This window comes from Equus caballus, chromosome 26 (assembly GCF_041296265.1).
Source record: "Equus caballus isolate H_3958 breed thoroughbred chromosome 26, TB-T2T, whole genome shotgun sequence".
Lineage (NCBI taxonomy): Eukaryota > Metazoa > Chordata > Mammalia > Perissodactyla > Equidae > Equus > Equus caballus.
The window spans coordinates 39,280,327-39,303,294 of NC_091709.1; the positions used below are offsets into that span (position 1 = coordinate 39,280,327).

At 43.2% G+C, this 22,968-nt stretch overlaps 1 protein-coding gene across 4 annotated transcripts in view; it reads right to left on the reverse strand.

Moving 5' to 3' along the window:
- Window positions 1-6,662: 6,662 nt before the first annotated feature.
- The window catches only part of SETD4 (SET domain containing 4), a 286,649-nt gene continuing 270,343 nt past the window's right edge, over window positions 6,663-22,968 (reverse strand). For 3 of the 4 annotated variants that reach the window (XM_070252168.1, XM_070252181.1, XM_070252169.1), the window contains one exon: window positions 6,663-9,946. The gene's annotated coding sequence lies outside the window, so the exon portion shown is untranslated. Of the gene's footprint in view, window positions 9,947-15,530; window positions 16,060-22,968 lie in introns of those variants that run through there. The other variant, XR_011432846.1, reaches the window with a different exon arrangement.

Sequence of the window (22,968 nt, forward strand, 5' to 3'; positions counted from 1 at the left end):
CGCCTCCGAGTAGTCCTTATTTCTGGAGCAGCCCTCCCTTCCCACCCCGCCTCACTTGCTGTGCTGGTCTGGGCACAGGGATAGGGCCTTCCATGTCCCTGTCCAAGGGAAGCCAGGGTAGTTTGCGATCTTAAACACAGGGAAACACGGAAGTCAGCCTGCTCTGCCTCTGGCTCCCAAGGGGAATTCCCAGCAGCTGTTTAATAGAGTGCATGCCCACCCAACATTATATAATTGTTCGAGGCGGGATGAGATGAGGTGAGAAAAAATAAAAGAATGAATGACTCCTGTGAGATTGCAGACAGTTGAGTAACCAGGTGGCATGCTTCCCTTAAGGAATGTTCTAGTGTGATTGGGGAGTAAGTGTGAGAAGTGTTGTAGCATCCTTGTGTTTTAGGGGAATGAGGACTAGCCAGGGGCTTCTGCTAAGTAGGCAGTTTCCTTTGGGCTGGAGCTGGGACAAGTATTTCCAGCTCAAAGCACCAGGGGACACTGTGGCAGAAGGAAGGGACAGAAGAGAATAGGGTCTTTAATGTCAAGGCCACCTGCGGTCTGACCCTGGGCATGGTCAGCCTCCCAAGGTCGGCCACAATGAACTTGGAACCCGTCTCCTTGGACAGAGGACGGGTCGGCTTCTTGCTCTGCGGGAGGAAGCATGAAGCCACATCTTTAACTTGCATTTTCCCACTAAGTGGAGTCAAGCCCTTTTGCATCCTGAGATATTGTGGTTGCCTTGACTGGCTAGTGTCTTTACAATCCAAATTCCAAATTACCAGCTACAAATACACTTTAATTTCCTTGCAATCTATCTACCTATGACCTGGAACACAATCAGAGGAAGCTGAGCCACATCCTGAACAGGATGTACTGCTTACCAGGTTGTGCGAAGCTCAGGCTACAGAACCTGGACCACATCAGTAAAGTTGGGTCTGCCCGGTCCAGATCTCAAAGATCAACATTGACCACAGACTTTTAAATACAGGACTCAGTGAAAACGGCAGAACTATTGAGCCCTCCCAGTGAATTGAAAACTAAATTATATGTATACTCATTCTCCCAGAAGTTGACTTAAGCATTAGTGATTTCCACTTCTGAGAATGATATTTAGCAAGATACTGCTACCAACAACAGGGTGAGTCCCAGTGCATTATGGGTGCAGCAAGGAGCTCCCCTTCTCTCTCCTTCGAAGAGAGGAAAGGAGTCCACCTAAGCAAGGGCAGGGCTCTGGAGAGATGTGGGGAGGAGGAAAGGGAGGCAGCTAGGAGCTTTATTCTTGGTGTAGAAAAGCACATCCAAGCAGAGAGGGGGTCTGCCTTGCACATAACTATGACTGTCCTATGGACACAGATGCTGAAGGCAGCCTCAGAAACAAGCTCCATGGAGAAGCCACCTCTTGCAGGCAGGATTGTGGGTCGGGGTCTCCGGGGAGGCCGCAGCCTCACAGTGACCACTCCCCAGCGTCTCTCCATGCTCCACCCTCTTTCCTAATTTCCTCCTCCGGGAGCTTCCATTGAGAAGCATCTGCGTTATGAGGAGGTGCTGAAGCCCCTGGTGCCCAAGTCCTGTCTCCAGACACAGCTGGGAGGCCCCTACTGCCCGGGGGCCGAGGTGAGTGCTGCCCATATTGGTTCAGCCTCACCCCTGCGTGTCAGTTTCCACTGGCCCCACCCTGAGAGCAGCCCCTGCACTCCCTTCTGGATCTGTCCTCATGGACTCTGCCTATCCTATCCTGCATATCCTGGTCTTGTTTCTGTAGGATCTACACTGGGATGTCACTTTCCTTTTTGCAGGGGCCTAACTCTTGGTCTGTCCTCATGAACTGCCCCAAGTCCCCTTTGTATATTGATTATATACCTTTCTTGATTGTTTTTGCAGAGCTTGGCTTCCCCTAGATTGACCAATGCCCCGAGTCACTTTGCTGAAGTACCTGGGTAAAACACAGAATCTCTGCTCCTCTGTCCTCCATGCTCTCTCTCTGGCAACCGTGTCCTCTGCTGCAGTCTGTGCTCTGCGTGTTATACGAGCAGAATCACTGGGAAGAGGCATTTCTCAATTGGGTTCAAATCTGGAAACAGTTCCCATCATGTGCAACCATGAATATCATGACATATTTCGAAGAAAAAATCAGTGAAATGCGAAGGGGTTGGAAGATTCCTTGATGACTCCCCACCTTTGAACTCAGATGACTGGGTAGATAGAAATGAAGGGAGAAAGACAAAACAGAGCGGGGTGTGGATAGATACCCACTCAAAGGTAACAGCTCTCTGGAATGTCGTTAATCATACACTTGCTTTGTCATATAGATGCAGTGGTGTGATGGTAAGTGTTTGACAACCAACTCTCCCAAAATTAAATGTGTGTGTGCGTATCCCTATATAAGTTGGTTATAAATTTTTTTGGATACAAAGTGTGTATAGCGCACAATTTACAAATAAAAACAAAATACAGAATATCCTTTATTGCAAATTTTTACAGTCAATTGATTCTCACAGAACAACAACTCTTGTTGATTTTTGCCAAATTTTCATAATTGTAGTCAACGAACAGTTGCAATTGATGTAGGCCCAGTACAAATGTTAGTTGATATTTTTGTTTACATTCACAAGAAGAAAGCAAAATGACAAAGACACGAGGAAGAAAATCACTCTTTCATCAATCATGTGAGCAATTTCTTTGTTGAATCAGATAATAGTTTTCAAACAATGGAAGACTATTTCCTCAAATTCTATGCTATCCACAATGTAACGGCCACAGACATGACAAACTTTTAAGTTCAGTCTGTTAATCATTATTAACATTTGCCCATCATTTTGTTGTGTCTAGACAATCAGCCAAACAATCAAGCCCTGATCTGTAGCATTTGCCAAGTTCTTTCACGTAACCCTCCCATCATGGCCCGTTTCAGGCTACCGAGGTGATGGCGCTGAACACAGAGTTGGAATGAGATTGTAGTAACACGCCAAGTTATAGGAATTTTACCATACGATACAATAGATATAAATAACCTCAAAAGCAAAGATGAGTAAAATTCAGTAAGATAATTAGGAGATGGTGAATTTAAAGTATGTATTACCATTGTCTTAAGTGTAATTTATTTTATTATAAGTTTATACAATTTAATTTTTAATATTGGCTGTGTTTAACAATAGGCTTGCAAAATTCCTGGGAATTTAACTGTTGGGTCCTGCAAGCCAGTCCAAGCTGACTCTGGCATCCCACTGTGTAAATACCCAACAATACATTGTTTAGTTTTTGTGCTTTATAGAAATGGCATCCTGCTCTATGTAATCTTCTGGGAGTTGCTTTGTCACTCAATGTCATGTTCTTCTTGTCGCTTGACACTCAGCACATTCCTGCCCCCATCTTTGCTCTCAGCTCTATCACGGGATGTAGAATCCCGAGAACAGCTCCCAGCATCCCTTGCCCACAGGGTTTCCATCCTGATATTATCAAGGAGAGGTGGATGGTGGGACAAAGGCCGGTTTCACTCTTCCTCAGGCTGCGATGGTGGCAAAATAACATGGGCTTCTACAGTAGTAATAGTGGCTTCCTGCAACTTCCTGATTTCTGAGGAGCATCCCCACCCCTGGATTTTGCTGCTCCCATCTCTTCCAATAATTTTGTAAGACTTCATTCCCTATATTAAACCCTTCCTGCTGGAAGTATATAGAATGGTTTCTGGCTTTGGGATTAAAAGATTGAGATTACCCATGTGGATGCATACAGCCTAGTCCCATCATTTTCCCTGTGGTATAATATTCCATGCTGTGATGGCATCACAAAGGATTCTCCATAATTAGGCTCTCTTTTACACGCTGCCTGCCCAGCTTCTGATGCTTTGAATACAGCCACTGTGTGTTTATACTATCATGGGTGACAAGAGACTGTGCTCTGGTATTTACCCAAATGGCTCCCATGCTTACCCATGAGACTCATCACTCCTTGCTCTCATCACCTTCCCAGCTCTTCCTGTAGGTGATCCAGTGGATCCTGCTTTCTAGTCCATCAACCTCAGCCTGACATGCTACCATGTGTTGAAGAAAGGTCTATTAGTGGTAAAGAAAATGCTTCCTATGGGTCAGTACGGGCCCACAGCTGCAGCATGGAATAAAACTATATAATAAAAGTGTAGCTGAACGGCTCATAGTAAATTATTGTTAGATAAAAGCTTATAATAGCATGACACAATAGGCAATAGTCCACATATGCTCATTAGTTAACCTCTTCAGCCAGGACTTCTCCAGAGTGTCTTCCCTGTCCCCACACAACTTGTGCTGAGATGCTCAGGAGGGAAGTTAATTTACTGCCGGGAAGATAAGAGAAAACTTTCCTCCCCTTGTCAATGGGTTGAAGCCCTATTCACTCTTCAAAACCCAGTTGAGATATCTCCTCCTCCATGAAGCCTTCTCAAACACTACCAATCTGAAATACCCTGTGCATCTCCTCTGCGCCTTGTACATGATTCTTTACGACCTTGAGGGATGAGGTAATGTCTTCCCCCAGACAAAGAGCAGGCTTGCTTACCACTAACTGTAAGAGCAGTGGATTCTTCAAGCTCAGTGTTCCTGGTAGTGATGAAAACCCACTGCATGCTTAACATCCACCAAGTCTCCACCATATTGCCCCTGTGGGACTTGGAGGACAAGGGGAGCCCATGCCAACACACTAAACATTCAGCTTGCTGCGCCCTGAATAACAAAGTCCTTTGTCTCTGACCCAGGAGTCTGCATCTTCTGCCAGCATCCATGAAACAGTAACAGGCTAACTTATTAGCTTGTAAGTAGAGTAAAACCCCAGATCCTTCCCAGACACAGACGAGTCTGTGTCTTTTCATCCTTGGTCTAAAGTCTAGCAGAGGTCCAGATGAGTAGATATTTGGAATTGAATCAAGTTGAATGGACTAGACCAAAGACAGGGAACTTTTCTTCTACTGAGTACCATTCAGCCCAGTTCCTCAACCCTGGTCCTACTGACATTTGGAGCTGGATCATTCTCTGTTTTGGTGGGCTGTCCTATGCACTGTAGGATGTTTACCAACATCCCTAGGCTCTACCCCACAGATGCCAGTAATACCCACTCCCCAACTGTGGCAACCATAAATGTCTCCAGACATTACCAAATGTCCCCTGGGGAGACAATATCTCTCCCCTTCCCCACCCTTAAGAACCGCTGCTTTAGCCTATCCAAAGGATGGAGGTACGAAGAGCAAGCAAAGAGGCCATAACTAAATTAAGACTTAGCATAGTCTGAGATGCTAATGCATTGGAGAGAGATATAAAATATTGCACTCACCAGCCTTTTCCCAGCTAACATTAAACAAAGCTGTTGTGAGCACCCACAGCATAGGTGCCATGTGGGGGCCATCAGCAGGATGGCCTCATTCACACCTTCCAGAGATTCTGTGAAGTGGCTATATCACTTTGTAGGAACCTGAGGGATGGGTTGGGTAAGCGGCTGGCCCAAGTAGAACAGTTTGGACTTGAACCCAGAGCTATGGGTCCCCACCCCACCATTCTTGTTCTTAATTATCAACCTCATATTATGTTCCCATAAAGAAAGGGGGAGACAGGTTATGGGTTGGAAGTCATGAAATAAGAAGTCAAAGTTTAACTTAAGAAAAAAAATCAAACTCACGTGTATTGACATGTGACCAGTCTCTTAAGGGTTAAAAATACATAACTCTCCAGATAGTTTAAGTGGGCAAAGAGGTGCCAGAACCTGTAATAACATGTACTTTAATTCCTACATAAACTGTTAAAATACAGTCCCTCATCAGTTGTTCTCTATTCTGCATCCAGAAAAATACTAACCACCCAGTCCAGAAAGAAGTGCCAAAACCGTCAATGAAGCAAATGCCGTGGTGAACTCCAGTGGAGTACCTTCTCCATCTGGTGGTGAGAGAAAGAATTGCCCTTAAAACATTTAAAGTTGCTCAGGACTTTGCAATGAGCGCTTGGAAGGAGCACCCACCTCATCCCCAACTGAGTCAGACACACCACGATGCTCCAAATGGACTCCTGGTTGGTACCAGAGTTTGGGAATTTGGAGAGAAAGAAAATTACTAATTATCTACGGAATTACAAAGCTGAGTAACTCCTAAGAAAAAAACAATATTTTGATTTTATTTAAAACTTTCCTGAGAAGCTAATATTTCCAAACACCTCCTTATGTAGATTTGATCCATTCCAATGGATCTGGTCCATAAGGATGTATTCCCTACATCCTTAATTCTTGGAAATATTTTAAATGCCCTTCAGTGTTTCCTCTTGGAGGGAAAGAGAGACAGCAAGGAAGGAGGGGGAAAGAAGGAATGGAAGAGAGGAAGTCTTTGCCATATTCAGCGGGGAGCCAAAAAACATAATTCTATTAAAAATATATATGTATACTTGTCAAAGATTTAAAAATGTGTAAGACAGTTTTTCTCAGGAATCCTGAAAAACATCGTCTAGAAAAGTAAATGATGACTTCTTAGCTAAAATAATAAATTTGCTTAGAAGTGGAATTAATGCCCAATACTAAGATACATCTAGATAACTCATGTTGATAAAAATATCTTCCTCTAATTATTTTGTTTCCAATATAATCATCTCGTCTTCATTCCTCAAATCTTTAAACTGTTCTCTTCCTTTTCTCAGTAATATCACAGAAAAATCTATAGCACATTTTCATTAATCTAACAAATATTTTATTGAGCACTTACTGTGTACAGGCATTGGGATATAGTGGTGAATAAACATATTCTTGCTCCCATGGGGCTTACACTTTAACAGGGGAAACAGGCCATCCACAGGTTCCATATAAAATATAAAGCATCATCTCATTTAATTTTCACAACTCTCTCTGGTGGGTCTTATCGTTCCCATTTTACATATGAGGAAACTGAGGCTCAGAGAGGCTAAGTGGTTTGCCCAAGGACTCAGAAGAGTAAGTGGCAGATGCAGGATTCAAAGTCAGATATATCTTCTCCAAAGCACAGCTCTTAACACCTGTCCTGTCCAGCTACAAGCTTTCAACAGCAAAGCAGACAGCATGCACTGAGAGCTGATACGTGTGGGAGTAGGATGCCGGGCCATGGGGGATACAGCATCTGCCTGCCAGGATTAGTACATGAGGATTCCAGGCCCAAAAGCACACCCATCCACTCACCAGCATTCATTAAAAATAGTGAATTCTCCCAAATTCAACACCAACATTCTGGGGGGAAAAAATCATTCTTAAAACTTACAACTCAAAAAGTATAATAAGAGAGAAATTAACAAATCAACAAAAAGATTAACATCAAGAGGATCACCAACAGATCCTGCATCTCCCCATAGAGCGATGGATTTTGTGCGGCTTTCCCCTCCCCCATTTATTTAGAGTAATGATGAGGCCAATTACTGGAATTTTCAGGTGGGCAAATACAGCAACTGAAGTGGAGATCTGGCTTCTGCACCAAGAGTGAAAGGCTCAGTGATGCAGAACATAGATTGAGGAATGAGAAATTACAAAAGACGCCCCACTTGAACAGACATAAAGTCAGCACTTCTGTGCATCACGTGCCTCTTGGGCAGGTATCCTAATTCAAGATTGCAGTTCCCAAGAACTGGAGTTGACATCAGAGGGGTAACCCCGCAGCACACACCCCCACGAGGCCCATTACTGGCAAACCTTTGTTCCCCACTTCTTGTCTGAGACACACTGTTTGCTTGGCAAAAGCCTGGGGATGTGAGAACCTCCTACAGCAAATGTTGATACAAAGAAAACGTCCTGAGTGACCAGTGGTATTTATCCAGGTATTATTTCCGCCACCTGCACTGAGTTTACCAAGTAGGTGGGGAGGGTCGCGCTCTTGCGGGCGTTCTGTTTGAGTTGCCGGGATACCACTTCTTACGTTCAACGGGAACATAAATCTAATTGTTCCTCTCTTCACTTAAGCCATAAGCATTCCAAATTAGATCATATCTCCGAACCACATGAATGAACCTTGTGCATTTGAACTCTCTGTGGCTTGCCAAAGCTGCCTTCTGAAACCAGCGGCAGCTGGCTTTACAATCCAGAAGAGGTTTCGGGGTCTCGTCAAACATGGCTGACGTTCAAGAATCTCTCCTCTTGGCAAGCGTCTGTTTGGGTGTTATCACTCCTAATTGCTGGTGATATTAAGGAGCAGATCTCTGAGGCCTGACTCCCTTTGTGCAGCCAAATTGCTGACGTATGTTAAAAACACCCTTATAAACTGCCATTTGCGGGCACAATTATCAGTGCCCTTTCATTTCAGGACATCTTGGCTTCCTCAGACCAAAAAGAAGAGGAAATTTGAAAAAAATAAGCCAAGAAAAGGACACAATCATAATTGCAATACTAGGAGTAAACTTTAAAGTTATAGCTACTATAGAATCTTTGGAAAATCTTAAGATTACTAAACATCATGGAAATTTTTAAGGTATCTTTTCATGAAATCAACTTTTTTTCTTTTGGCTATATTTCCATTTCATGACACTTATCACAAGTGTGATTCATGAATTATCTGCATCATTCTTTATTTAATGTCAGCCTCCCTGGTTATTCTGTTACTCCCTGAGGGAAGGACCCAAGATTGGTTTGTTTACATTCCCAATGCCCTGTATAGTGGCTGGCACACAGTAGGAATGCAAAAAAATGTCCATGCTATCTTTGCAATAGTACTGTGATTTCATTATCTCTCTGTGTCACCTGTTTCAAAAGCACTTTGCTTCTTTTCCTAGTTTTCATATTATGCTATAGTTATGCAAGATGTTACAGGCATAAAGGGTACATAGGAGCTCCCTGTGTATTTTATTTTTTTGCAACTTCCTCTGAATCTAAGATTATTCTTAGATTCTTAGAAGTCTTAGATTTCACCCAAACGGTGGGACTTCCATTTCAATCCTCTCACACTCACAGTGTCACATGCTCTTGGCTTCCTGGACTTCACCAGTGCGTTCTGTGTTCCACCAGCTCTGCTTCCAACAGTCTGACATCTGGACAACCTGAGAGCAGTTGGAAGCTCATCTCCATCTCCTTCCAACTGTTGTGAAAGCAGATCACTTTGTACAACAAAGCGAGAGACAGCCACCAAAATGCCAAGTACGATGGCAATTTTCATGAAATTTTTCCCTTTCTGTCTTCTCCACACAGAGACTACTGCAAAGTTGTCACATGGTAGTAATTTTCAAGAACTAGCTGGAATGCCAAGGGTCAGAGAGAGATGTTACATTGATGAGCCAACCATCCCCTCGAGATTGTTGGTTGGCGATAAAATCCAGGACATGTGTATCTAGGTTCCCAGTGGATGAACCACACTCTTAAGTATAATTTAGCCGCGTCCGTGGTAGCTTCACATTACACAAAGAATCAGGTCACCGCCGAGCTGCCAAGAAGAGCCTTGGAAAACTGTATAGAGTACATTAAAATCAACAGAAAGGCTTCCCATGTCACAATATTTGGATAACTTCTCACCCCTCCAAGCTCCCCCGAAAAAGCCACCCCTGGCTAAAGTTTGACACTACTGGCTTGAATCACAGAATCAGATTCAAACTTTTAAACAAACCACTGCACAGATATTAACTTCCCTGTGGGCCTGGGAACGCCATCTGGCCCTGCTGGATGTGAACAGAGATTCAGTATCTGGGGCAGAGCCGAGGCAAACCGCAGAGCGTTATCGGAAAGTGAGTTACCCGCTGCCCACATGAGCCCGGCGCTGAGCTCAGTTTCTGTGGTTCTTCATCCTCCTAATTGACGCCCTGCACCAGGAGAAAAAGTAAAAATAAGACATCTTGCCTTAACATTCACATCAGTCTCTGTGGGTCCAAAGACACAGGCTGTGCAGCTTTCCAACATCTTCCTGGGTCTAAAGCATCACCTTCAGTCGACTCTTGTAAAAGCAGATGGCAATCACAGAATTCAAGGGGCAGTGGCCTTGAGAGCCTCTCCAAACAGTGAGGCTGGGCTACCAAGAAAGAGAAAAAGAAATGAAAACCAATTTTCATTACCTCTTGGACAAAAGTGGGAGAGAGGGAAAGAGGGCCAGGAGGAGGAGACAGACATGATCTTCGTTATTAATAAGTTTTAACAACAGTATGATCAAGACGTATTCTCACACCAGGCAGCGAGTCCAGAGAGGGACAAACGGTCTATCCTCTCACAGGGTTTTTAGCAGAAAAGTAATGTCCATTTGGGTAGCACTTTGAAATAAAGTACTTTCACATACAGAAACTCGCTTAAACTCTGAGCAACCCTGAGCTATTACACCCACTTCATGAGTGAGGAAACTGAGACTTGAGGAGACATGGAACCAGCAATAAGTGGCAGAACCAGGATAACAGAGGGATGGATCAGCAGTTCCCTAGACAGACGAAAGAAGCAGGCGAGAATTCCCGTGCTATTCTTTGGGAAAAAAGAAATAAAGCATAGGCCCCAGATAGGGGTGGGGAGAGACTCACCTCCATCTTTGTGATGGGCCAAGGACTATGGAAACAGGACTTTGGGGTGTTATGTTTATTCTTATTCCGACAATTCAAAGAGAAGAATCCCTAAGCTGATAAATTCTCATTTCAAAGGTGAGTCATAGAACATTGTCTACAAAAAGAAATCCACCCAGAAATGTGAGATGAGAGAGTTATAAACCAAGGGCCCCAGCTGTTACTTGAATCGGTGGGTGCCTCAAATGGGACAGCAGCTTAAGCCAAAATATCAAAGGACTTTACAGGCAAGCAGCACACCTTGAAGTGACTCTGGAATACGACCCAGGCTGCAGATGGAGACTCGGGATCTCAAAGGCCAGGCCCCTAGTGGCAGCGGGAACTCAAGTCCACAACGCAAACCCCAAGACTCCTTCAACTTCAACCACAAGGAAAGGCAAGCAGAGCCACATCCTCTGGTGCTAGTAGGAAGGCCCTCTCCCCCAGGCTTCCCAGAGTGCCCACTTTCTAAAAACAAGTGCACAGTGCTAACAGACATGGCCTCAGGGGACGGGTCAGTAAGGAGAAGAGATGAAATGGTGCAGTGGAAGGAACATGGCGCTCTGGGCTGACCCGCACTCTGCCCCTCATAGTCCTGTCTTTTCCATTTCACCAGTGGGAGTAAAATGCTGGGAGAGCTGGTGTGCAAACCCAGTCTTTGCCCACACCCTTTGCATACATAAAGGTAAAGCTTAGTTCCATGACTGTGGCAATAAGTCTGTTGTCAAGCTCAACCTGCAATTGCATTTTGGACCCTATGACGAGGAAACCCTTTTCCTCATCCTGCTGTGCAACCTGTAGCCACACTGGCATTCCTCCGGGCCACTGAGGAGGTCAGCACTCTGCTCATTTCAAGTGTACTAAATCCACTTGACCCTCCCCAATCTTGGGCCAGCACAACTGCGTTTCCCCTCCTGTTAGAGAGTTTGGGGGCCCATCACCCTTGGCGAGACTAAGCAGAGCAAAGAGTTCCCTCCCCAAGTGTTAGCATCCAAACTAAATCACAAGGCTAGGGAGAGGGGACTGGAGCAGTGACCCTAAAGAAGGCACAGCCACACAGCCAGCCTGGTCCCAGGGAGACCCCATGGAAGAGCCACCAACTAGCTGCTCCCCACTGCTCTGGGAGAGAGAAATGAGCATCTGTCTGGTTGGAGGCCCTCCAGGCACACACACAAACTCAGGACAGAGGCACTGGGGCAGCCCAGGACAGAACTCACCCCTCAAGAGACTTTGGATTATATTTCTTATATTTTAAAACACCAGAAATTTGCTCTAACTTTATGCTCTGTCAAATCACTTAACCTCCCTCTATTTTCCAAGCTTTCTCTTCAGAAGGTTTATGCCGGTTTTCTCTTTTCACTCTAGAAGTTATAACAGGTTAAGCCCATTTTGTTGTCCTTTCATTTTATTTTTTAATTGTGGTAAAATACACATAACATGAAATTTACCATCTTAACCACTTTTAAGTGTACAGTTGAGTGGCATTAAGTACATTCACGCTGCTGTGTAACCATCACCACCATCCATCCCTGGAACTTTTCCATCACCTCAAACAAAAGTCCATATCCATTAAACAGCAACTGCCCATTCCCCCTCCCCGAGCCCCTGGCAGCCATCATTCTACTTTCTGTCTCTAGGAATTTGACTGCTCTAGGCCCCTCATCTAAGTGGAATCATCCAGTATTTGCCCTTACGTGTCCGGCTTATTTCACTCAGCATAATGTCCTCAAGGTTCATCCATGTTGTAGCAGGTGTCAGAATTTCCTTCCTTCTTTCTCAAGCCTGAATAATATTCCATTGTACGGATATATCACCTTTTGTTTATCCACTCAGCTATCAATGGACACTTGGGCCGCCTCTGCGTCGTGGCTCTTGTGAGTGATGCTGCTATGAACGTGGGTGTACAAATTTCTGTTAGAGTTTGTTGCCCTGTTTTACAGTTGCCCACACTGAGGTAAATAGAAGTGAACAGTGCATCACAAAAGACTGTCGTTGTTCTACTGTGATTCCCAAGCCCACCTGAAGCTTTGGGTCCAGGGCTCTGTCTCAGTGACTTCTGAAGCCCCCTCTGCTGTTCAGTGCGGCCCAGACATGACCCCCAAATCTGACTACAATGCCCAAGCCATCTCACACCCCAACTCTCACACACTTCAACTCTCACATACCTCAGTTCTCATATACACCCCTACTCTCACACACACCCCAATTCTCATATCCCCTAACTCTCACAAACCTCAACTCTCGTACACCTCAACTTTACACACACTCCAACTCTCACAAATCCCAACTCTCACACACCCCAACTTCACACACAACCCAACCTCACACTCACCCCAACTCTCACATACAAACCCCAACTCTCACATACCCCAATTCTCACACACCCCAACTCTTACACACCTCAGCTCTCAGAAACCTTAACTCTCACACATGCCCCAAATCTCACACACACCCCAACTCTCACACACCCCAACTTACACACACCCCAACTCTTGCACACCCCAACTCTCACACATCCCAACTTTCACACAACCCAACTCTCATATACCTCAAGTCTCACACACACCCCGCTCTCACACATCCCAACTCTCACACACCCCAACTTCACACACAGCCCAACTCTCACACACAAACCCCAACTATAACATACCCCAATTCTCACACACCCCAACTCTCACACACCAAAGCTCTCACACACACCCCAACTCTCACACACCCCAACTCTCACACACACCCCAACTCTCCTACACCCCCAACTCTCACACACCCCAACTTGCGCACACCCCAAATCTCACATATCCCAACTCTCACACACCCCAACTCTCACTCACTCCAACTCTCTGATCCACTGATCAGAGGCCCCGTTGTCTCTGGGGACTCCATAGAGCAGCCTCCTGCCTACATACATGAACTGCAGCCCCTCCTAGCCTCAGGACATAATTCATGCAACCCCAGCATTTCCATTCCTGTCCCCAACCCTCTCTATACGAGACTGTATACTTTAAAAACAAAATGCCTCCTGCTTCTGCCATGTGGGCAAGGGCAGCTCCAGGTCTCCAGGACACAAAGCTCTGTTCTCCCCTTGGACATCGGTAGCGGGAAAAAATCTCAGTAAATTATCCTGTGCCATAAGGGTTTTGGCGTACTTTCTAACTCTGGTTTCTTTGGTCCTATTTTTATTACATTATGTTCATTTTGCATCCAAAGAGGAGAATCGATTAGAAAAACATATTTTAAATATCCTCATAAGATTTTCCTGCTGTCGTTGGGGCACAGATGTTACAGAAAGAATATGGAGAGAGCTTTTAAGGAAAGAAAATGTCTAGAAGCTATTCTGCAGATTAGACAGAAACAGGCTGTGCAAGTCTCATTCACAACTGTATCCCCAGCGAAGACTGCTAGTATATAACTGGTGCCTAATAAATAACTATTGAATGAGTAAACGAATGAATGTTTGAAGTCAATGGAAGGATGAAGGGAGAGAATAGAGGCCCCCCTGAGCACCCATCTTGACCTTGAATCAGCCAGGGTCAAGTGCTGCTTAGGAGAGGGAGCTTCAGGGAAAACTCAAAGTCGAGTCCATGACTGTTTGCTCCTGGCTCACCATAAGAGCTTGGGCCAAGGTGAAATTCACAGGCAGAGGACTCCCTGTGCACCTGCCTGGCTCATGGAACTTACCCAGCATTCCTCTAAGCGGCGGTCGCATGAAATGCAAGGACAAAGGCAATGAGAATCACGCAGATGCTCCAGTCTTTCTGGGTTCTCTTGACAATGGGATACCTTTGGCAACCAGAGCGGGAAATTGCCACAGACTTCAATCTGCTCACCTTCCTGCTTCTGAGCTCCAGCCCCTTGGGGAGGTGGACTCACCATTCACTGCACCGGTAGTAACCTACCCTTCACCTTCAACCTCAGGCGGTTCGAGTATCTGATAGTCAAAGTAGGAGGAAGGATGTTTTCCTGCCCCTTTTCAGGAACAAAAGGGAAGAAAGTTCCTTCTGCCGACAATATATACATAGTGAGTGGCTTTGCCAAGCCTGTGAATAGTGACAGCTACAGATTTGTACAAGACGCACAAGACGAAATGACCCAGCTATAACAAGACTAGGTCTGCTTCTCAGCAGGGTACTGAGGAAGAAAATCAAGTCACCGATCAAGTTACTGATGAAGAAACCTGATCAGAAACAATGGAAAAGATACCCTTTTGGCCATCTCCATTAGGTGGGTCCACAGTTTTTGTCATTTGAACCAGTGCATTCAGTTGTATCTCAAAAGACCCCTGGTTCTGGATCTCGTGTGCTTGAACTTGAAAGAAGAAGACTGGAAACCATCCTACCAGGAACAAGAAGGACAAGTACCATATGAGGCTTGTCACATTTGAGGCTTGGAGCACCATACTGTCAACTCACCTCTTGTAGAAAGGTTTGCTCTTGGTTTATTTCAAACACTAGGGCAACTGCAGAAATAGTTACATGTAGCAAATATGCTACTTCCCACTTCCAGTGACCTCTTCACAGCAACTGAGACCCAGGAAAGTCTGTCACTTAGGCCCATAAAGAAAAGAAAGGCACATCAACATTGACGTTTTTTGGTGAGCCAAGATGAAGTCGTCCTAGAGTTTGCTGGTTCCATCTCACCCGGCTACTTTACACCAACATGGCTGTGGTTTGGTCTTCAAACAAGTTGAAAGATAGGCAAATACGCTTCCTCCCCAGTTACATATGACTGCCTTCAGCATTGTGTTTTGTGAGTGCCAGAAGTATAGCAGAAAGCCACAATTCACCCACACTCAACCACAGAATGCCCATCTAGAATAAACCAGAATTGAAGCAGAGGATCCCATCCAAAGCATAAAATCAAATTTGATTTAAAGGTGATACGGTCAGCCCTTTCTAACCACCTATCTTTTTGCAGTGGGAAATGTGAGATTAGGGAAATTAGACCAGTAATTCAAACCACCATAAAACACAACCGGACATCACAAAGGATGTCTCAAAAATACTAGAAACAAAAATTCTAGAATGAATTGATAGACTCACTGTCCAATTCAATAGTCACTAGCCACACATAGCTATTTAAACTTAATTTTTAATTATTAAAAGGAAATAAAATTTAAAATTCAGCTCCTCAGTCATACTAACCACACATTTCAAGCGCTCAATAGCCACATGTGGTTAGTGGCTGCCATATTGAACAGCACAGATTAAAACATTTCCATCATCACAAAAGTTCTATTAGACAGCACAGGACTAAATACTAAGAAAGAAAGAAGGAAAGGAAGTTAAAAAGAAATGAAAGGGTTACTTTAAAAAGATTCAGAAACCTAAGTATCCACCATGCATCCTTCTAGGAGCTTCCAGAAGGTGTACTCAAACACAATGAACCCGTAGATAACTTCATATGAGAGCTTAGGACTACATAGACCAATGTTGTTCCATAAAAAGTTAGTAATAGAACATGTCCAATGAGTAATTATTTTTGTAATTGTCATAGTTTTTTAAATAAACTGAAAACAACCCTTTCAACAAAAGTTTGGCTTGCTGCTTCACGCTCATTTTGGCAATCCATTCTCCTGATTTCTTGTGGAATGATTTCGATCTTCCTGGAAGGAAACAGAAAAACATCCACTTCAAGCACTTTTAGGATATATTTATTTATTGCCTCTCTTCTTTCCATAAACATTCATCATAGATTAAATTACTTTTTTTTTATTTTAGGAATTTTCTTAGCACAAGCATTTGCCCAGGATCACACCAAATTTGGATGCTAACTCTGGAACAGGAGAGATAGTCTTAGTCAAGGTTCTTTGCATAACAAGTAACGGAAACCAATTTGGGCTACTGTGATGAGAAAAGGAAATTTTTAAGATAATTCTAGGGTACCTGGTGAAGCCTGAAGATAATGAGGTCTCATGAGGGACTTAAGGACCTGGCAATCCACCAGTTCTCTCTGCCTCTCCTTTCTGCTTCTCTTTGTCCAACTAGTTAATTCTTTGCTCTCTTCCCAACTTCATTCTCTGCTTCACTTCTCACAGGGTGGAAGATGGCCATACCTCAGCTCTAAGGAATATATGTGGCCACCCTATGACTCTTGGATTTTCACGTGTCCCTTGGTACTCACAATTAATTCCAAGTGCCCAAGAGAGCTAATTGGCCCAGCTTGTCTTTCAATGCTCCAAATAACCATGGAGGGAGTGTGGAACCATCTAGAATAAGCATGTGAGCAGCAGCTACTGAGATACAGGAGAGGAAGGAACACACACTTCTCAGAGAGAGGAAGTCATCACCCTCTGGAAAGTGATATCAAGGGTGTAAGGAAAGAAAATCTAAGTTTGAGAAACTAAAGCGCCATGTAATAGAGATATTCCAGTACCTCCAAATATTACAATACAGGGTGTCCATAAAATCTGGAAACGTAGGTAATAGTATTTTACTTTTTAACAGATGAAAGATGTCCTTGACAACAAGCGTACTCATTCCCCTGTTTTCAGATGTTATGGACAGACTTTAAATGACGTGCTTCTTCGGGAATCTGACGTTCATTACTATATTACTCAAAGAAGGCAAATCTTTGAGAAGGATATTAAAGTTTTAGCAGGCAGATTTTTTCCAATATACTTGAAAAGCTGAGATAATTTTTATGCTTAAATTCCTGAATATGCATACTTTCTTTACAATAAACGTAGGCTAAATTAAAGGAAGTATAGTCGTTTTTCACAATTTACGTAGGCGTTTCTGTAATAGCCTTCATTTCAGAGACACTCTCTTAAGCTAATTTTGTTACCGATTATCTCCCTACCTGTTTTCTCAGAGATAGTAAATACTGATGCTCTTTGAAAGGTACTAAAGCAAAACAATAATAAAAACCAAGTTACCAACTTTATTTTTTGCTGTGAAAAATTAAAACAGTGAAAGCTTAGAGGTCACTCATTGCAGCTCATTTTTTTTTTTTTGGCAAACATTAACACTGTATTTTAATTTTTAATAACGTTTGCTCAAATTTTTCATATTAAAAATTCATTTCTAAAGGAATACTTTTCCTTGTATGGAGAAAAGGAATTTATTTCCATTCGGATCTTCTTACTGGGTAAGTTTTTTTTTCCCTGGAGTTTCCAGCATAAAATAAAGATCAAGTCATTTAAACCGAACTGGGCCAGCTTTACTTATCATTTGGCCCAGAACAGCCAACGAAGTAGGTGACAAGATAAACCTTTGCTTTTCTCTTTTCAGGTCTCATGGCCCAGTCTTCAAGATCTCCAGCAATTACCCAATTTTCCCTCCGTTCATGGCTAATAGGGTAACAGGGAAAAAACACAGGCTTTGAAGTCAAACACTATCAATAAGCTATATGATTTTGAGCAAATTAATCACATAGAGCCTGTTTCCTCATTGGAAAATGGGGTTAATAATGGAAATCTCACAGGCTTGTGGTGAAGATTAAATGAGTCAGTGTGTGTAAAGCACCTAAGCTAGTCCTCAGCACACAATAATTATATCTATGTTAGCATTAGAGTTATTATTATTGTTGTCTTTCTCTCAATGGCAGAGCTTTTGATATATGCTGCAGTCCTGAGAATGACTTTCTCTAGCCCGTCCTCTGATCTGCCCAGTGAGCAACTCAGCTGGACACATAGTCTAACAGTCCAAGGTCTCTTCCAGCCTCACTTCCAGCCCTGGGGTGCAGTTCAATCCAGACATTGAAACAAAGGAACAGCAAGACATAAGTTGATTCTTTGAAATGGCTAGTAATATTGATAAACCTCTGTAAGTCTGATGGAAGAAAAGCAAGAAGGCACAAATAAAAAGGACTAGGAATGAAAAATAAAAATGTAATATAGATGCACAAATTAAAGAAAGAGAATGTGACGAACAATTTCTGTCAATAATTTGAGAACTTAATCGAAATAGATAAATACCTAGAAAAATATTAATTGTCAAAAATGACTAGAAAAGAAATAGAAAATCTAAATGGTCTTATAAACATTTATAAAATTTAATCACTAATTTAAAATCTTTCCTCAGCTGGATGATAAATACATGGGTTTTATTATACTATTCTCTCCACTTTTTGTTATGGAAAATTTCAACTATTTGCAAAAGTAAAAATAATAATAATAATTTCTCACAAAGAAATGTTTTTGCAGGTAAGATTTCTTTTTTCAAGATTGGCACCTGAGCTAAAATCTGTTGCCAGTCTTTTTTGTTTTTTCATTCTCTTCTCCCCAAAGAACCCCAGTACATAGTTGTATGTTCTACATGTAGGTTCTTCTGGTTGTGCTATGTGGGACGCCACCTCAGCATGGCTTGATGAGCAGTGCCATGTCCGCAGTCAGGATCCGAACCCGGCGAAACCCTGGGTCGCTGAAGCCAAGTGCACGAACTCAACCACTCGGCCATGAGGCCGGCCCCTGAAGGTAAGTTTTATTAAACGTTCCAGGAAGAGAGATTTCAACCTCTCATAAAATTTTTCAGATACTGTAAAAAGAGGAAATAGTACCAATCATTTTTTATGCTGATGTAATCTTGATGCCAAAAGCAGACAAGGATGAGATAAGAAATGAAATTTTAGGCCAGAGGAGCTATATTGGGTACCCAGATGTGTCCATGTGGAAGTTGAACTCCATGGTGACTTTGTCCTTCAACTAAAAGAAAAGTCATATTTTACATAGAAAGTTTTATCATCCATCCCCCTTTACATTGTAATTTATCTTAATTAAACTCCAATCCTTCCATTAGCACCTGATAAATCACTTGCAGGGTGGTGTTGTAGATGGAAGTGAGGAATAAGGCTGTCCTACACCCACTGCCCTGGCACCCAGAGACCCAGAGAGCACAGGAGGGTCCTCTAGCCCACGTGTGCCAGGCGGAAACCCTAATGAGAGTGAGCACTGAGGATGCAGGTGACTCCTAATGGCTTTGCTGCTGTTCAGCTCCCATCTCCAGGTGACTATTCAAAGAAATGATTTGATCTGATCGAATCTCACGAATCAGCCAGGGTTCAGAACAGCTGATGTCTTTGCCCACTCCTCTCTGCCCGCTCCCCAAAAGTGTTACATCAGAAACATCAGAGTTTCAGAGAGATTGACTACTTTACTCCTACGCCCCTCCTGCCAGCAGCATGGCCTCATTCATAGCATTAGCCCAACTATACATTATCTTGCTAAGTGAGACCAATTTTAACTACCTCAGGCACTAAAACATTCTTGCAGTCCTCAGTTTCTCATTTTTCAAGGCTAGATCACTGCAAACAGACCCATCTAAGTAGGGATGGGAATGAAGTATTCAAGGGGCTGTGAGATTATCAGCCTGATTGATCTGGAGAGTTAAAGGGTAAGTTTGGTTATACCAAGCTAGACCAAGATGAGTGTTTATTTGTTTGCATAGGCCGAGGTTTTTTCCAGCATTTTATTTTTTAGTAACAGTGCCATTTTGATGAATAAAACTTTATGGTCATCTTCAATATAAAAAAAATCCATCAAATCGGAGCTGGTCTTGTTATGGTAGGAGGATGGAGACTTAGAGATTCATGCACTTGACCTTCTCTTATCTTCTGGGTCAACCCCTCCAGATCCTAGACCCCAGCCCTCAGCACTGTGGGCCCTGGGCACATGGCTTAAAATCCATTGCCATGGGCCCTAAATTTCCATTTAAAACATTTCATGGTGGCCAGAAGCCTCCCAGAATTTACTTGAATATCTGTTGAGCCTGGGGTCAGGTAGAACAGGGCCAAGTAGAGGAAATTGATAGAAGGTAGGAATAGGGAAGATAACGGAGGTTCCTGGGAAAGACCCTACTGTGCTGGATAAAAGGACTGGATCTGATGGGCCAACCTCACCAACAGGACCTAAAGGATAGAGGGGAATGGTGATGCCAGGTATGACAAATGCCTCTGCCTAGAGGCTGCCCCAAACTCAACCATATTGATAGTGTATACATGACTTGGGAAAGAAAAGGGTGTGGAATATGAACAATTAAGAAAGCTCTAAGTCTTAGAGGAGCCATCACCCAGCATCTCCTCAGAGGGACCCCTTCTACAAGAACAGATATAGGAAAGGTATTTCTCTACCAGCAAGAGTGAGGGGTAAGCCGCTGGACACCAGGAGGTAATAAACATTGCCTTCTTCCCCTACTCTCACTCCCCACCCCCAAGCAAATATCAGCAGCCTGAAGGAGTCTTAGAGCTCCAAAAGCAAAAGCAAGCTCTCCCTACAAGTCCAATACAGAAAACTACAGAACATCACACTGATTGGCCCTGCTTGTGTCACATGACAACTCCTGGGACCAATCACCATATTAGAAGGATGTGTTACAGTGAGTGGCACACCCCTGGGTCAGGTGTCCATTGGGCTAGCCAACCCCCACAACCATATGTGATGGGGGAGGAGTGTCAGGACCCAGAGGTGAAGAGAAGTGTTGTTGCCAGAGGGAGGGGCGCTAAATAGACCAAAACAGTAGATATCTACCACAGACTCCTAGCTTGAGAAATTTCTAGACTATTACCTAAAAGTGTTCAAGAAGGTTTAAATACGCTGAAATCATTTTAGAGAGTGGTAGCTAAAAAAGAAGATGCAAAGATGAGAATTTAAGAAGGTAACTGTGGCATCCAAGAGGATAATAAGGAAAAATATCAAGCGCTAAGAGAACCAAAGATAGACATACAGGAATGAAGAAGAAAAAAGAATAAACTAAAGAGCAACGAAAGCTACCATGTAGTGATGCCTCCTAGCGCTACATATGTTATTTCATTTTATCTTCCTAAATAGCCCTGGATGATAGATCATCATCCCCCAATAAGAGCTGAGAAATCTGGGTTTCATAGAGTCAAATAAACCAAAGTCATTCAGCTACTTATGAAGCAGAATTGGAAATCAAATCTAGCTTTGAAGGACCTCAAAAGCTCTCCCACCTAACTTCACGTCTCTCTGCTCCCTCACCCCAACCCTCTGCCCCCTCTTACAACATCCTGTCTGCCACATTCTGCAGAGTTTTAAAAACAAATCATGAGGATTGGGAGCTGGTGCAAACATTTTTGAAAGTACAATAATAGCCATAGTAGAGGTTAGCACATAAGAATTCAGTAACTACTTAGAGCATAACTAGAATGGAGAGAGGAGAAGCGGAAAATCAAGAACATGTAAAGGAGACTTCTCAGATGTTAACACTGAAAGCATCTCTGGGCTCCTGTTAAAGCTGCACCTTCTGGGTCCTCATCGCCAGAGATTAAGATTCTTTGGTTGGGGTGAAGCCCAAGAATGGTAGCTTCAACAAGCACCAGCGATTCCGAGCTAGGCCGTTGGCAGATCAGCGTTCAGAAACACTGGTGAGAAACCAGGGAGAATTAGTGATAGCAGAGTGTGATAAAAATAGGAGAAAGATGCATGTGTTCTAATACTGTAAGAACTGGAAAAGAGGAAAAAGAAAAGTGTCAAAGGAAACCGCTGAATCTATTTATCTGCTTTTGAAGATGGATATAGTCTTTGTCCCAGAAAGAGAACATTCTGGAAGAGCTAGGCTATTGGTAAAGGGAAGGGGGAAGAGGGGTGCCTCCTGCACCACTAAGTGGCAAAGTACCAAAGCTAAGGCTTAAAATAATTATTAATACTTGATCTAAGGTTATAAAAGAGTAAGGAAAGAAAATAAGAAGAAAGAATGCACTAAGTCAATGTTATTGATTTACACTCTGAAAGAAATGCCAGAACTATTATTTAGATGTCAAAATAACTCCAAGAAGAGTACAAGGCTGTTTTGATCATTTGAAACCAAATACCTGCCTTCTTTGAGATGCTTTCAGACATCGAGCCTCCTTAAATACCGCTGCAATGCTCTGAACAGATCATATTTCCCTTCAAAGGTTATACCATGTTAAATTATGTGCAATTTCAAAAAGAACAAGTCGTTGCCCTACTTTGAGAACCCTTCTCTTAAAAGCATGTTTTGACTAAGATTAATTCATAGCCCAAGGAGATTTGGGGAAAGGAAAAAGCTTTGAAATTGCAAGTAAAAATAACTAAGGATTCCGGTCGCTTCTTAAATATCAAGTGACACTGTTTTGGGAATAGAACCAGATTTGCACAGAGGTGCAGGTAAATGGACTGACTGTGGGATTTGCAGTATCCAGTAGACACTTCAGGGGAAAATAATCTAGCTGGACGCCACAGTGATGGAGCAGCATTAATGGGAGCCCAACATGGGGCAATTTGCTGAGCCTCTAAGCAGTTCCTCAAATGAGAAGCAGTAAAGTAGGAAAAATGAGGGCAGAGATGCTTATTTACCTCACAGGAGTGTTGTGAGGCTAATTAGCCAATGCTCCTGAAGCACTTGAGAACACCAGCAAGATGGCTCGGGGCGTTCGACTTTAGTTTTCTGTAAAACATGCTCCACGCTCGTGCCCCATGGATAACTGCATATTGACTGCTCCCATCACAATAGCCATAGACACGTGCATCTATTTCTATACTAAATAAGACCCTTTACGTACTTAGTAAGATTTTTCAGTGATAATTTATCACTTG